The sequence below is a fragment of the Anthonomus grandis genome, chromosome 22 (genome assembly GCF_022605725.1).
Source record: "Anthonomus grandis grandis chromosome 22, icAntGran1.3, whole genome shotgun sequence".
In the NCBI taxonomy this organism is placed as follows: Eukaryota; Metazoa; Arthropoda; class Insecta; order Coleoptera; family Curculionidae; genus Anthonomus; species Anthonomus grandis.
The window spans coordinates 216940-232624 of record NC_065567.1 but is presented as its reverse complement, the minus strand read 5'-3'; positions in this window follow the sequence as shown (position 1 = coordinate 232624).

Here is a 15685-nt window from a genome sequence, read left to right as displayed (position 1 = left end):
ACTTGGACAGAAAAATTAATTAACTCTTTAAATTCAGGTATTCGATTTGAACCATATATTGTTTTTATGTTTTTTATTAAGGCTAAAAGTTGATTAGGGTTAAGAATCGAGTTATGCATTTTATTTACATGAGCAAAGGAGATTGCATTTTGAATATTGGTAATTATGGAATTTAAGGTATTTAATTGTAACATTATATTGTCTAGAATTAAAGACATATACAGGGCATTCGACAAAAGTTGCTCTTTTTCAAATAAATTTATTTTTTTCAATATGATTTGTTGGTTAGAATTTATTTTCTCTAAATTTTTAGTAAGTTCTTGTGTAACAGTAGACAGGATTGACTGTTCTTTATTAAAATTTTTATTTAAGATTTCTTGATTTTTTGTCAGTGTTTCGAAGTAATTATTATAACGAATTTCATCGTCTGAATCTAGAGTATCAAAGAGCCATTTATCAACCTTACCTACTATGTTAAGTAGTCCTCTTTTTGCTCGATTAGATTTGTGAAAAATTTTAGTATTTCTTAGAATTGTCTGCAGATATTCGTAAGATTGATTGAATTTATAAGAAGTAAGGATTGAAAAGCTTTCTGTTTGTTGGGTACTAAAAATTGATTTGTTTACCTGAATTAAGATGTTTTGTATATTATATAGGGGATTTTCTATTTCGGTTAGGTTTATGTGAAAATGGGCTGTTTGTTTGGTAGTAGCTATGTAAGTCTTTCCTAGAGCTGTTGGTAGTATGGGATTTTTAATGTTTTTTATTTCTAAGTTCGTAGCGATGTGTAGGAGGGCCAGGAGTGGGATGATTTGTTTCATCTGAAACAAGGAGATGTTGTGGTTTTAATAGGTTTTTATGGATTTTCCTGTTTTGTGTGGTTACTACATTTTCTTTCGCTACTACAGGTTTCATTACTTTTTTATATTTATCAGATTCTTTGACTTTTGATTTCTGTGGAAATGTTTTCGTGAATAGTGGTTTATTAGGATTAATGTCTACCTCGATACTGTTTTTATTTAATTTGTCTAAGGAAGATTGTTGTTTTGTATTCAATATCTCATGAAGTTCTCGACTAATTATTTTTATGTTTTCTGCATGTTCTTGCATATACTGGGAGAGATTTTCTTCGTTTGAAAGTTTTAGAGGATTTTCGTAGTCTAATTTGCCTCTGATAATTTGAAAAAGGGGTATATTTAGATGCGCTATGGGTGGTGTTGTTATAGGAAAGGATAGCATAATTCATTAAAACTGCTATATTTTCTTTTGGTTTTTGGTGTTTAAGGGTAAGAATGATTTCATTTAAGGTGGAATGAAGTCGTTCTATTGGACTATTTGAGTTGGGGTTGTGAGGGGTACAATAATGAATTTCAATTTTATGCAAGGAACAAAGGTTTTGGATAATTTCGTTTTTAAAAGATGTACCGTTATCTGTGGTAATTTTCCGGGGTAGTCCATAGTGGTTAAAGTAAATTATAAGTTTGTTTGCTATTTCAACACCTGTAGGGGATAAAAGAGGGTATGCCTGTCCTAATTTAGAAAAGCTGTCAATTACTGTTAGAAAGTAAGTATTGTGGGTCTTATACACATCTAAATAGATATGATCAAAGGGTTCATAACCGATAGGGGTGGGTTTGAAAACTAGTTTATTAGGGTGCCTTTCATATTTGGTTTTTTGGGAAATTTCACAAAGATTTACATATGTTTTGACGTCATTTTCTAAATTTGGCCAATAACATTTTTTTTTAGTGGAATTATATTTTATTGAATACCTCTATGGGATGTTTTGGTTTCGTGATAATATTTAATCTTCAGTTGTTGTTCTTCTATGTCAGTTATATCTTCTAAAAGGGTATTAGATATGTAGAGTTTAAATGAATCATATTTGAAATATTTTTTGAAAAATATTAATTATAATGGGTTCGAGAGATTTATTTACAAAGTGCAAACAATATGTAGCTTTGGACGTAAAGTGTTCTTTAATGATCTGACAGAGATCTTCTTCAGATGGTATTCTACTAGTTGTCGACATTGGGGTTGGGGGATTTGTTGGTTTGTGGGTATTTTCTCTAGAAAATACATTTTTTGGTTTCCCAAAGACTTGTTCATTAGTGGGAAAATGTTGTCGTATTGGTCGAGGTTGAATATTTACAGGTTGGCTCGGAAATTGTTGTTTACGAATTGAACTTGCATTATTTGAATACTGAGACTGGGGTTGAATACTGTTATTTAAAATATGATTTGGAGCTGGTAAATGATTAATTAAAGGTTGTTGGGTTTGTGAAGGCATAGAATAAACATGAGTAAGGTTTTGATGGGTATTTATTTGGGGATGTATTCTATTTTTGTAAATATTAAAATTCTCTTGCCGTCGAGTAAACGAACGAGCATTAATTTGTTGTTCAATTAGGGAATGATTTAAAACGTGTGCACCTGCATCATCAATGTTTTTAGGATTGTGCAACATTAAAATAGTTCGAAGTTCACTTGGAGAGTTAGATATTAAAACTGTAACGGCTGTTAGTTCCGTTTGTTCTAATAAGGCGTCTTAAGTGCCTTGAGTAAGGGTATTATCGGCAGCAATTTTTAAAGAAATACGAGATTTTAAAAGTTTTATTCTTTCGATAAAGTCTAAAATGGGTTCTCTTCTAGATCGAGTCAGAAAATTAAGCTGTTGAGCAAGAACTTATCTATTTATTCTATCACCAAAGCGTTGTCTTAAAGCGTCTTTTATTTTGGGCCAGGTAGTCAAATCTAGTCTACAAAGTAAGAAATCGCTTGCTTCTTCGGTAATTTTAGAACAAATTGCAGCAAAAACAAATTCTTTAAGAGATTCATCGGTGGTACCTATATAATATCTATTATAAAACTTATCTATGCTTGAAATAAAAAACTCTAAATGTTCGCTATTGCCTGTAAATGTTTAAAGGGTACGAGCAATCTCTTTTGCTGCTGTAAGAGTACACATATTTGAATTTAAAGGATTTAACGTAATATTTGAAAGATTTTCTATAAGAGTGTTAACGTCAATTTCAGAATGTGTCATTAACTTTACTAAAATTAAGATGAAAAATAATGAAATGTAATTTAAAAATTTAACTAGTGTAAACGAATTATTTCGCAATATTTTTATTTATATTTTAATTTCTTTTAGTATTTTTTTTTTAACACACAACAATTGTATAAGGTAAAATATAAAAATAATGGGAATGGAAAGGAAAACTCACTTACGATTTTTGTTTTCGCAACTGTGGTCTTCTTGCCTTGGTTACTGTCTCAGCAAACAGTTAATACTGACGATTTTCTGGACTTCGGCAATGTTTTTGCAAAACCAGGAACCTCTGAGACACCTACACGAACGACTGCGCCAGGGATGGAATTTAATATGAATACTAACTTTTAAAAAAATTAAATTTATCCAAATATTTCTGCACAAAAAAGGGGTTGACTATCTATTTAACTACGATCTTAACTACTCGAAAATTAAAAGATAAGTAAAAATAAAGCTAATTATGGGAACTAATATTACTTATAAATGCTTATTTTGCGATACAATAATAATGAAATAATATTATATGAATAAGCAGGATTGTCCGGTCATCGGGGTTATTGGCCTGGTTGCATCACATAACTCATGCCAAGTCCCTGCTGTGTAAAGCAAGATTACTTTGTTCAGTAGTGACTAAAATTTTTCCAAAATATCCTGCATATTTAACAAAAACAGTGCCTCTTTCTAGAAAAAGTCCAGACGAAAGAAATAGTGAACAACAAAAACGTAATGAACTTGCCAATGAAGCCTTTGAGCAACTTGATTTCATAACAACTTTTCAAGATCTTATGAGTAATTATTCCCAAAAAATTCTAATACCTGACCTGTAGAATGTAAAAATTGTTGGGGATACAAAATTATATTTTTATAGTTTAAACTTGAATGATGCTTGTATAAATATTATTAATCAAATTTCAATAGATAGGGACCTACATGTTAAAGTCTTTTTAAAAATCAATCAGTTGTCCCAAAATGACCTAAAATGGATTTATTTCAATATGAGTTCTGGTAAGAAAACATCAAAATATATATCAGCTGCAATTAACATGTCTATCTCTGAAGTTTTATAAAAATAGGGCTAACTTAATGAGCTAATTTTATATGCCCAGGAATATTAAATTTGTCTATGCCTATATAGACATGTGGTAAAGGGCATGTTACTATATTTAAAATATAACAGCTCATTTTAAGAAAAAAAGAAAGAAAGAAAATGTGCTATATTACGTAAGAATAATCTTGTGTACAAGCATCCTACAAGCTAAAAAAACAAAACACAAATACAACTTCAAAAATGGACAAAACAATGAACAAAATTAAACACAAGAAGACAAAACTTTTTGAACATACTTAAATTAAAGATAACTAAATAAAACAATCAATTACTAAATAAAGGTAAACTTGTTGACAAAACTAGAGAAGAAAAAAGGAAAAAAAGAAAACTTTCCAACATGTCCAAGGTTAAAACCTATCATTAAAAAAGTCATCCAGGTTATAATATGCCTTAGCCAATAAAAGCGACTTTAATTCTCTTTTAAATTTCTTAACATCCGATATATGTCTAACACACAGAGGAACATGATTGTAAATTTTTTTACTTATGTAAATTAATGAGTTTTTGGTAAGGAAAGACGTAGGAATAGGTAGGGGAACATCATTTACACGACGAGTCAAATGGCCAGTGTCAGAGGGTAGTTTGGGAATTTTGTGAATAAGAGCAGCTGTTTCTAAGATAAAGAGTGAAAAAAGAGTTAGGATTTTTTCAGAAATGAAGAGGGGTTTGCAAAAATCTCTTAACTTAGCAGAACACAGGTATCTAACTGCTCTTTTTTGAATAACAAAGATAATGTTAAGTAGCCCCTTATTGGTTAAACCCCAAAAAGGCAAGCCATACCGAATATGAGATTCAATAAGTGAAAAGTACACTGAACGTGCAACCACCCCTCCCAGCTCTTGTTTTGCCATTCTTACTGCGAAACATCCAGAAGATAATTTCCCAGCTAAATGTAAAATATGATCTTCAAACCAAAGGCGACCATCAATGGTAATTCCTAGGAACTTGCAGCACTCTTTATTCTGCAAGAGGGAATTTTCGTCAAACATCAGACCCTGAACATCGCACTTAAACCCCATAATAGACGTCTTTCTTACATTAAACACGAGCCTGTTGGAAGCACACCACCCTGATAAAATCTGAAGGTCTTCAAGGATACAAGTCTTAATATAATCAGAATTTTTATGGCTCCATAGTATGGTGGTATCATCAGCAAACTGAACCACCTTGCCCTGCAGTTTCAATGAACTCAAGTCATCCACATACAGTAAAAATAACAGTGGTCCCAACACTGAACCCTGGGGAACGCCGCATTTTAGGGATCTAGAAGCAGACAAACGCCCAGACACTGTAACCTTCTGAGTACGATTTGATAGATAGGACTCAAGCCATCGCAACGCTACGCCTCTAAAACCATATTTATCGAGCTTAGATAACAGTATTCCATGATCCACACAGTCAAATGCCTTGGATAGATCACAAAACACTGCCGCCGATGACTCTCCAGAATTCAAGGACACATAGACGCTCTCCAAAAAGCTAAAAACAGCATCATGAGTCCCTTTACCGGCTTGAAATCCAAACTGATTTGCAGACAAAATGCCATTATGATGTAAAAAGGACAAAATTCTGCTTTTTGCAAGTTTTTCAACTATCTTAGAGAGGGTAGACAAAATAGAAATGGGACGGAAATTACAAGGCTGATCCAAATCTCCACCCTTATGAAGAGGGATAACCACTGCCTCTTTTAAACATGAAGGAAAAATGCCATTATGTAAAGAATTGTTTATGGCAGAAACTAAAGCATTTAAGGCTGAATCAGGCAAAAAGAGTAACAACCTCGAAGATATCCCATCAGCTCCAGATGATTTATGGTTTTTTAGGCGTTTGATTTCATTTTTTACTTCGGTAAGTTCGACAGGATGAAAGAAAAATGAATGCTCAACCGACACTTGTTGAAGATAGTGTAAGGGATCAATGTTACTACGAATGCCCTTGAGCAAGATATTAGGTATATCACAATAATAGTCGTTTAAAATGTCAGGTCTTAACTCCGGTTCCGATACTTTTCTATGGCAATGTCTAAAATCATTAATAATCGACCAACACTCTCTTTGCCTATTTGATGACATATTTAAGCGATCCCTATAATAATTAGATTTTGCTGCTTTAATTGTCTTTCTGTACAGACTACGGTATTTCTGATGATATGCAAGGATATTTTCATTTGTGGTATATTTGCACAATTTAGTCAAAAAACGGAGGTTTTTAGCAGAAATTCTAATACTTCTATTATTAAAATACCTTGTTTTAAGATGAATGTCCACCATATCATTTACATGAGCGATACTAGTTCCTATACCCCCTATCTTTAAATACTATTTATATGGTTGAGCCTCTAATTCTTTTAAAAGTTTAGATGATATAAAACTAGAACCTGCATCAAGAATAGTCCGAGCTTTAATTATCTTACCATTGACTGTGCATATTTCAATAATGGCAGTTGCTAGCAATATTTGTGATTTAAATCCCTGAGTATGCAGTGTTCTATGAATAACTGAAGAAGAAGTGGTACCATTTGTACTTAAACGAATCTGCTCATTGTCATTTACATTTTGAGTATGCATAGCTCCTTGACCCTATTTAAGGTGACTATTTTCTTCGTATTGAGTGGAAAACGCTCCTGATTACTTTGTGAGAAATTACCTTTTTCATTGTTAGAACTAAAACCGAAGACATTTCCCTCTTGCACATTGCCTTTAATATTGTCGTGTAAAAGTGAATTATGCTTTCTTTTAAAAAAATTGCACCCTAAAGATTTACAATGTATTACTGAATGATTAGTACCTAAACAATTATAACACAGTTTTTAATGCTGTATAAATTCTCTTTTTTGAACAAGACTAGCTCCTTTAAACTTAAAACATCTTGATCTTATTTGATCCCCTTGACCTCTTATTATTTGTGGAATTAACCCTTTATAATAAATAAATTATTATCATACCTTTTCTTTAAAATTTCCAATACCACTGTATAATTTTCATTTGTTATAGAAATGTTGTCAATTAAATTCAACGCTTCTTGTGACAGTGCGCCATTTAAATACATAAACCTTTGGACATTAGTCAACTGAATATTATCATGTATTAATTCAGTGAAAAGATCATAAAAAGATTTCCAATCTTCATATTTGCCAAAGAATTTTGGCGCATTTATATTTGCCAACCTTACTCTATTCTGAGAATCACTACCCGATATAGAAATGGAGGGTTGAGACTGTTGGAAGTTCACAGTTGTAGCTACCCTACTTCTATTTTGAATTATTGTTTTAATTTTAGCGCAAGCTCTAAAATATTGTTTCTATAATTTCCCTATCCGCCGACTCTAGGCCATTCTCATTTTCAATTGATGATTGAACATGATCGTATTACTCAAAAGCCTTTTGTAAATGCAATTCACTAATCACAAATTCATTAATATTAATATCTAAATTATTCTCATTATTGTTAACATATTTTTCAATCCTAGTGATAGTACTCTTTGGCTTTCTACGTTCTTTTTTGTTTTCTTCTATACTTAATTTTTAATACACCAAAGAAACTAATAAATTTAACAACTAAAATCTATCTCAACTAAATTTTAAATAACGTAATAACCTTTTAAACAGTACTAATATACCTATGTAGTATTAAATCTTAATCCCAGACCTAATCTTTATTTAATTAAAATAAACCTTAGAAATTATTCAAAATTTAGAAATGTTATTTTAAACAACCCTATGTAATAACTAGCTATAAATTCAGCTTTACATTTAACCATAAACAATTAAAACCCTTTGCGTTTATTAAAATCCATCTTCAAAAACTAATTAGATCCACCCTGTAAAATTACATCAAGGTTACAAAGAAAATTGAATCAAAAATTTAACTTTTCTTATAAGTCAATTCACTATACTTGCAATAATCCTATAATCGACGTAAAATATGAAAAGTTCCCAATTCCAATGTCCCCGAGGTGCTCGTCGAATTCTTGCTGCAAATTCCCTCAGCTTTGCCCTCAACTACCAGCAGTAAGTCTGCAAATCCCAAATTCCAAAGCCTTGAAGTAAGTCCAAATCCCAATTACTTCGTTAGTTTGTCCCAGTAGTTTTCCAAATTCCTAAAACTCCTTCCTGGTCACGGTAGTATAAGTGTAAGAATCCCAATAAAAACTTAATAATGCGGATCGTTTGGACGAAAAATGATTGGTCGCTGGTTCAATTGTGTCTAATTTAATCCCAAATTAGCGCATCCACACTTTGATATATTGCTGGTTCTGGTTACTATTAAGTTTGTCCTTATACAAATGCCCCAAACTCTCAAATCTTATTTTTTCCCAATGAAGGACCAATAAAACACTTGTTCACTTAAAATGTTTACTAATTATATTAATACTAGATATTTAAGGAAATAACGGAGATCGAGAGCCAACCGATTTCAGTAAGAATAAAAATAAGAACGAGAGAATATTATGAAAGGCGAAGAGCAACGAGATCAAGTCACGATCTGATCACGGTCCGGTCAAAGTCAGGTCAAATGGGTCAGTGTTCACACAATACAGAGCAAAGTCACATGCCATTGACAACGAACATCGTTTCTATGTGTGTTACATTGATCCTAGAACCACTCATTTGTTTTAGTAAAATAAAGTGGTACTTTAAATATGTTTAGAAGGTTTTCAACAACAGATTTAGCTACATTGGCGATTATACTACATGTAGAATATGAAGGACGTCAAAGAAATAGCAAGCGCAGACATATTTGGATTCATCCCATGTTGGCAAACAGAAAAAAAGAAGGTGAATTTTTACCTTATATAAGACACTTATGAACAATGAACTAAAGTTTTATCAGTATTTTCATATGTCTAAAAATCAGTTTCGTGACATTTTGGATAAAATAAAACAGGACATAATTAAAAGGAATACGACCTTTAGAGAAGCTATTACACCAATCGAGAAACTAGCAGTTTGCTTAAGGTTCGTACCTAAATTAAAATATGGATATTTTGTAGTAAATCATATTTATTTAAACTTTATACTGATAAGCATTAACATAAGCTTTTAGCAACAATCTTTACATTTGTGTTCATTAATTACAAGATTCCGGAGAAAAATGTTTATAATAGGAAGAACAGGAAGTGTTTGAATAATCATCTGTAGGTGAGGAAATGGAGGGGAGACTAAAAGATTATTACCACTGTTATTATTATCTAGATTATGATTGGTTAAGGTTTGAGGGGGTCGTTTGGTCGAAGATTGATTTGTGAGTTGGATGGGTCGTTTGACTGATGGTTGGCGAAGGTGTAGTTTAGGAGATGATTGGGAATTTTTAAATTTTTCGTCGTCATCTAAGTAATTTTCTTCCATTTCAGGAACTATTTTGAAAATCCTGGTTTTTACTACATGTTTTAGGAGAAAAAGATGCCACTGTCTTTGTGATTCCCTCAAAAAAGTGGTACAATCCACTTTTTATTTAAATTCTTGTTCCTTTTTCTTTTCTTCAATAATATATTTCATTAAAGTGGTTCCTGCAGTTTCAGGCTCCTCCTTACGATTTTTTGCACTGCGTCTTGCACGCGTCCTATTTTGTTGTGGAGTAGAATTGCCCTTGCCAGATGTCAAAGGAGTACTTTCAATTTGTGATATGCTTGCGCTAGATATTTGTGTATTTACTTCACAAGTTATATCTTCGTCACCACTCGAATTATCTACATTTTGTAGTGAAGTCAGACGTCCTTTATCTTTCATATGAGGAAGCAAAAATTACAAATTTTCTTCATATTTCAATTTCTTTTCATTCTCGGCGGCCTAACCTGTTGTGGTTAGGCCGTGTTGTGGTGATGATTTTTATGCTAATTTCAGAACTGCAAGTTTAATAAGCAATAGATTCGGAAATTAATGGTTTTCGAAATATTGTCTGATACAGATCTGTAAAAATAAACTTTTTATTAACATTGAGTGAATAAAAAGTATATATATTGTTAGAGATAAATAAATGTTTTATTTTTGGTGAATTTCAAACAACCATGTAAAACAAACAAGTGTATTACGAATTATAGAACTTAACAATTTAAACGTCACGTAAAGACTGAAAACTAAACTAAGAGCAGAGCTATTCATGTTTTTTTCCTTGTTCAGCATTCTCGCCAATGTTTAGACTGCGATGTGGTTAAGGAGACCGCCAATCGATAAAGAAACATAAACAGACAAGTGTCTACGTATCAACTTTTCCGATGGAGCGCACTGTTTCGCCCCGTCGCCTGATCGCCCCGTGGCCCCGTCGATTCATTTAAATATGTACTTGCACTTTATATTATTATCCTGTATTGATTGTATTTAGATATTAGGTTTTTGAAGCCGAACGGAATGGTTGTTTTGATTTTGATAGATTTAATTATACTGGTGACACGTTATTGAGTTATTTGACGGATATATCTGGTAGTAATAAAATATGTTTGGTTTTATTATTACATGCCTACCTTATAAGGGGTTTCAATTTTTTTTAAAGTCTAGTCGGACCCGTCGATTTTTGTTTCGAGAGTGTGGTATTTACTTTCATACTCTTTGGGACAGTATTTTGTCTTTTGAAAAATGTTTTTAGGAGCGTCTTTTGGGGGCATATACCTATATTTCATTAATAGGAATTCCTACTGATGAGATATACGCCCCTTTAGGAAAGAAAATAATAGATAGGTAGGTACTTTTTTTTTTCTCGCACTAAGGCATATCGCATTTTTCCTTAAAAGCCCTTATTATTTAAATAAAAATTATATTATTTTTATTCCCTATACAGTGCAAAACTATAATGTGTGTAACAAATCCTAATAAGAAAATTAAGTGGGACAGTCAAAATTATGTTTGAACTCGAATTAATTTCAACTTAAAATATCGAAAAAAAGTGTTTTTTATTTTTGCATTTTTTTAAGTATTTTTTATTTTTATTCAAATAAGTATTATTTATTTTTGCATCTATTTTTTGACTTTGACGTCATAATTTTAGGTTGGAATGATTGTTGAGTAAACCAAAAAGAAAACGAAAGTTGATCCAAAAAAAATCCTAAATAACATAAAAATTCCTATTATATTGCCTGTTGTTTACGTTGATTCTATATACCTATAGGTATCTGAACAAGATTTTTTCCGGGCATGAATTGTGCAGCGGCCTTAAGAGCGTAATCCAATTCAGCCAAGAAAATTTCAAAAATAGTACAGAAGGGTTCAAAGTAGTACAGAAGGGGTGACGTTTAGTACGATCGATTATCAATCAACGTTATCGATTAGTAATCACTCAACGATATTGGAATTTAGCCGGTAAAAACTGCGTTGAAAGCCTTTTCTGGATAGATGAGATCTAAGAAACTAGCGCTTTTTTAATATTATTTTTTTATAAAATTGTTAGTTAATGGATTAATCTAGACATCTGTAGAATCAATTTTTTGAAATTTAAATTGTAAACAGCTAAAATATAGCGTTGAAAATTACCTTAATTTTCTGTATGTCTAAGCACTGTTTTTATATGATTTTAGGCCTAATTAAAAAAATAAAACTACAGAAGTCTAGTTTTGTCCTTTCTGAACAAATATTTTAAAACCCCATATCAAAAAACCTTTTAGATTCTTAGATCTCATCTATCCAGAAAAGCCCTTTTTTGGCCAATTTTCGCAGGCATATGAAGCCTCTTTTTTTGGGCGACTCTCTGTTTGTAAGGTTGGCGCATCAGCTATAATTTTTTTTGGCAAATGTGCACCTCACGTTATTTTAATAAATTGTTAAAAGTTGATCCAGAGGTCATAATTTTATTTAGAAATACTACCTACATATTTAATATATCAATACCAAAAGTAGATTATTATATTTTATTTTTTGGTTTTTGGCTTGCCTTTTAATTAGCATTTTATTACTTCTATGACTGCACAATTTCACCTGGCCAAATGAAACCTTTAAAACGAGTTATTTTATTAAATTTGTCCTTATTCTAATTTAAAATCATAAAGCTATCTCCTCCCTCTATTAAGGTACCTACCTAGGGGTTGCTGGTTGCCGATGCCGGGTTAATACCATAAGGCTGGTGAATATAATAATATCGTATTGTCATAAGACAAGAACCCAATGTTTGTGTAAAATTTTGTTACAATCGGTTAAGTAGAAGTAGTTCAAAAGTCAAAAAGTTAGTGCAATATTTGAAACAATCAAAATGTACATATATTTTAGATACGGGCAAAAGATGAATAAAACTGTTAAAAAACAGATTTTATTAATACTAATATACCTAAAATAACTCAATTAACGTGTCACCAGTAAATCTATCTAAATCAAAACAACCATTTCAGCTTTCAGCCTCGAAAAACGTTTTATTTATTATACAGGTAATACAATTTCAGCGATGGCTTACGGGGTCACGGGGCGATAAGGCGACGGGGCAATACCAGTGCGCTCTATCTGAAAGGTTGTGACGTAGACTCTTGTATAAACAGTCCTGATGAAAGAGAATTATAGTTAGAAAAGTTTATAAAGAACCGGTGACATCAACAGGCGGCAAAATCCGCGCATCTCGTTATTCTATCGATCGGGTCAGATTATTATGTCGAGGTCTGAAGACAGTGGAGGCGGCACACTTGTTGAAATTATTAATATATATTTGTACTAGAGTTTAAATAGCCCTAGATTTTTAGTAGGTATAGCTAGCGATATTATAAGTGCGTTTGATTTAGTTGAAATACCAACTAAGAATGCATATATTTGAATTTAATTGCTCCGAGATTCGTTTAAAAAAATGTAGATAAATTAAAATTATATTTTTTAGCATTGTGATGTGCCCATAAAAAATCTAATAAAAAATAGTTTTACTTACAGGAAGATGCAGTTCGCTAATTATTTTTAAAACAGGACTTCAAATAGGTAGCTGAAAATTATTCTTTATTCGCATTTTTTTTTAAGGATTAGGTATTTTAAACGACTTTTGTAAAGAAACAAATTGGTATAAGCTTAAAGATTTATTTCATTATTTTACATAATATATATTTTTATTCACTATCAGATAGTGTATTACAACCTAAATCAGATTCATCCGATGAAGACCATTCGATCTCTTCATCAGATGAGCCTGTATTTACTGTAAATTTTAAAGAATCCAATGCTTCATCAAAAAGGTGATGACTTTCGAAATATTGTTTTTCTGTGTTGTCTATATGATTGCAAATATTTATCCACTCATCATTCGAAATTTCCGCAAATTTCTGCCTTGTCAAAGTTTCGACATCCGCCAATTTAAAAGTGGAATTTCTGCTTGCCACCCAATTCTTAACAGTTGCCCAAATTTTTTCTATCGGATTATGCTCTGGGTGGTATGGATGCAAACGTAACACAATGTGTCCATGCTTTTCCATTAGGTCGTCCAACTTGGTTTTTACAGGATACTTTTTTTTTATTTTCAGACCCTATTTCATATAACTCTGTCTTGGTGAGTTTTGCATCAAATGTAAAATTACGTTCCTTGAGCCAATCAACTATTTCCTGCTTTTTACTTTCAGATGTAACATTCTTGACTACAGGCACATTGTGATAAGCTGCATTGTCTAATACTAGGACGGAATTAGGTAGTAAATTTGGAATTAACTGATTTTCGGCCCATTTCATGAAGTTGTGATGGTTCATGTCATCATGATAGTCTCCGCTTTTTGACCCTAAAAAGAGAAGAATAAAAGATTTTAAAATAATCGTATAAAGTTGTCAGTGTGGTATTAATTATCAAAATATCAATTTTAATAATGGTAAAAGGTTGACTAAATATTATAGGTAAAAATATGGGTAGGGAACTGGGACTGAAAAGTATAAGTACCCGCTTATCCAATCAATGAACTAAGAGTATCATTTCTGCGTATTACATTTTAATATCATTTTTGGTATTACTTTATATAGAAATAACTAAAAAATGTTAACTGAGCGAAAAATCAGTAACCCATTATTTACGAAACCATTTCTTCCTCTAGCATGAAGAATTATCAGTCTCTGTCCTTTGGAAATGGGTTTTCTAATTCCATGTCGACTTTCATCAAACCACCCTTTGTCCTTTGTATGACTGCTATGTATGTAACTCATCAGTATATACAATATTACGGCCTTCCTCTTTATATTTTAAAATTTGCTTTAAGTATTTGATCCTTTTCAATCGTATGTCGTAAGATTCCATAAGAGCTTTTCTGTTATCTTCCGTTTTGGTCAATCTATAAAAAAAAATTATATGTAATTAAAGGAACATATTAATGTATTAAACAAATTTCTCATGATATTTAAAAATAAAATTAGCAAAGACGTAACTTAATAAAATAAAAAGCTTAATAAATTAAAGAAAGGATAGGTACTCTGCCAGGTACTCTGCAAAATAAGAATATCTACAGAGGTATCTAGAATTCAATGGACTAAAATGTAATAAGTTCCTATTTATAGGTACCTATACCCTTTTTATTTTATCTATGTGCCAAAAAATGATAAGAAGTTTATAAAGTCAATAAAATATAATCCCTAGAATTAATTTTGATGAAACAGCTAATAATGGTTGTAAAGTTAATACCTATTGATAAACTTTTCAGGTAACTGTCAACTGGTTAGCAGTTAAATATAAGAAGGTAAATATTGAATATAATTTAAACACATACCTAAATCCAATTTTTTTTCAGCAATTTTGATAAGGTTGGTGTACTTAGGCTCTTAAATAATAGCCCGATAAAGAAGCTTTTGAAGTATTACTGCAGAGAAAATAACATACCATAATAAGTTTATATTTAAAAATGTAAATAAATAAATATACTCCATATGGTTATTTTATGTCAAACCCAAAAAAATACTTAACAGGTGCCACTTTTGTCTAAATAATAAAATATTACTGGTGTTATATTGCAATGTAGGGCAAGTAAATTACTTGGGTTTTACAACTGACTGAAATATACTGTACTTACATTTTAGAGTAGGTCTTCTTTTTTCAACTATGTAGAAATCATACACTGATTGTTTTATATCTTTAATTTGGGTCAAAGTAATCTTACCAATCTTCTGAGATTTTCTTAACCTTTTTTTCCTTGGACTGGTAAAGGAACAGGAAGGTATATTTTCTATATCTTCTGACTCTTGGACCACTCTTCTGTAAGTTGACTGGGATACTCGAGTGGCAGCTAACGTACGTTGTCTAAAATAATTATATACTATTATTGTAAGTTATCAATACAATAAAAATTAAAATTTGAAAACATCCTACAATAAAATATGAATTTATATTGTTCACTTACCTAACATTTTTCAAAGGAATAGTAATTCCTTGCTCTGCTTCTTTTTTCATAAAACATGCTACGTTAGATATAATGTCTCTGCCTTGGTTGTGAATTATTTGTCCTTGTTTGCCTACTTTCTTAGGTGACATCTAAAAAAAAATTAGAAAGTAAAAAAATTATTATACACATGCACACTCTAGGCTGTACATATATACCTACAAGTTAAATACCTATTTATAAATTCCTATTAAAACTTAAAATCAAAGTATATTTAAAATAAT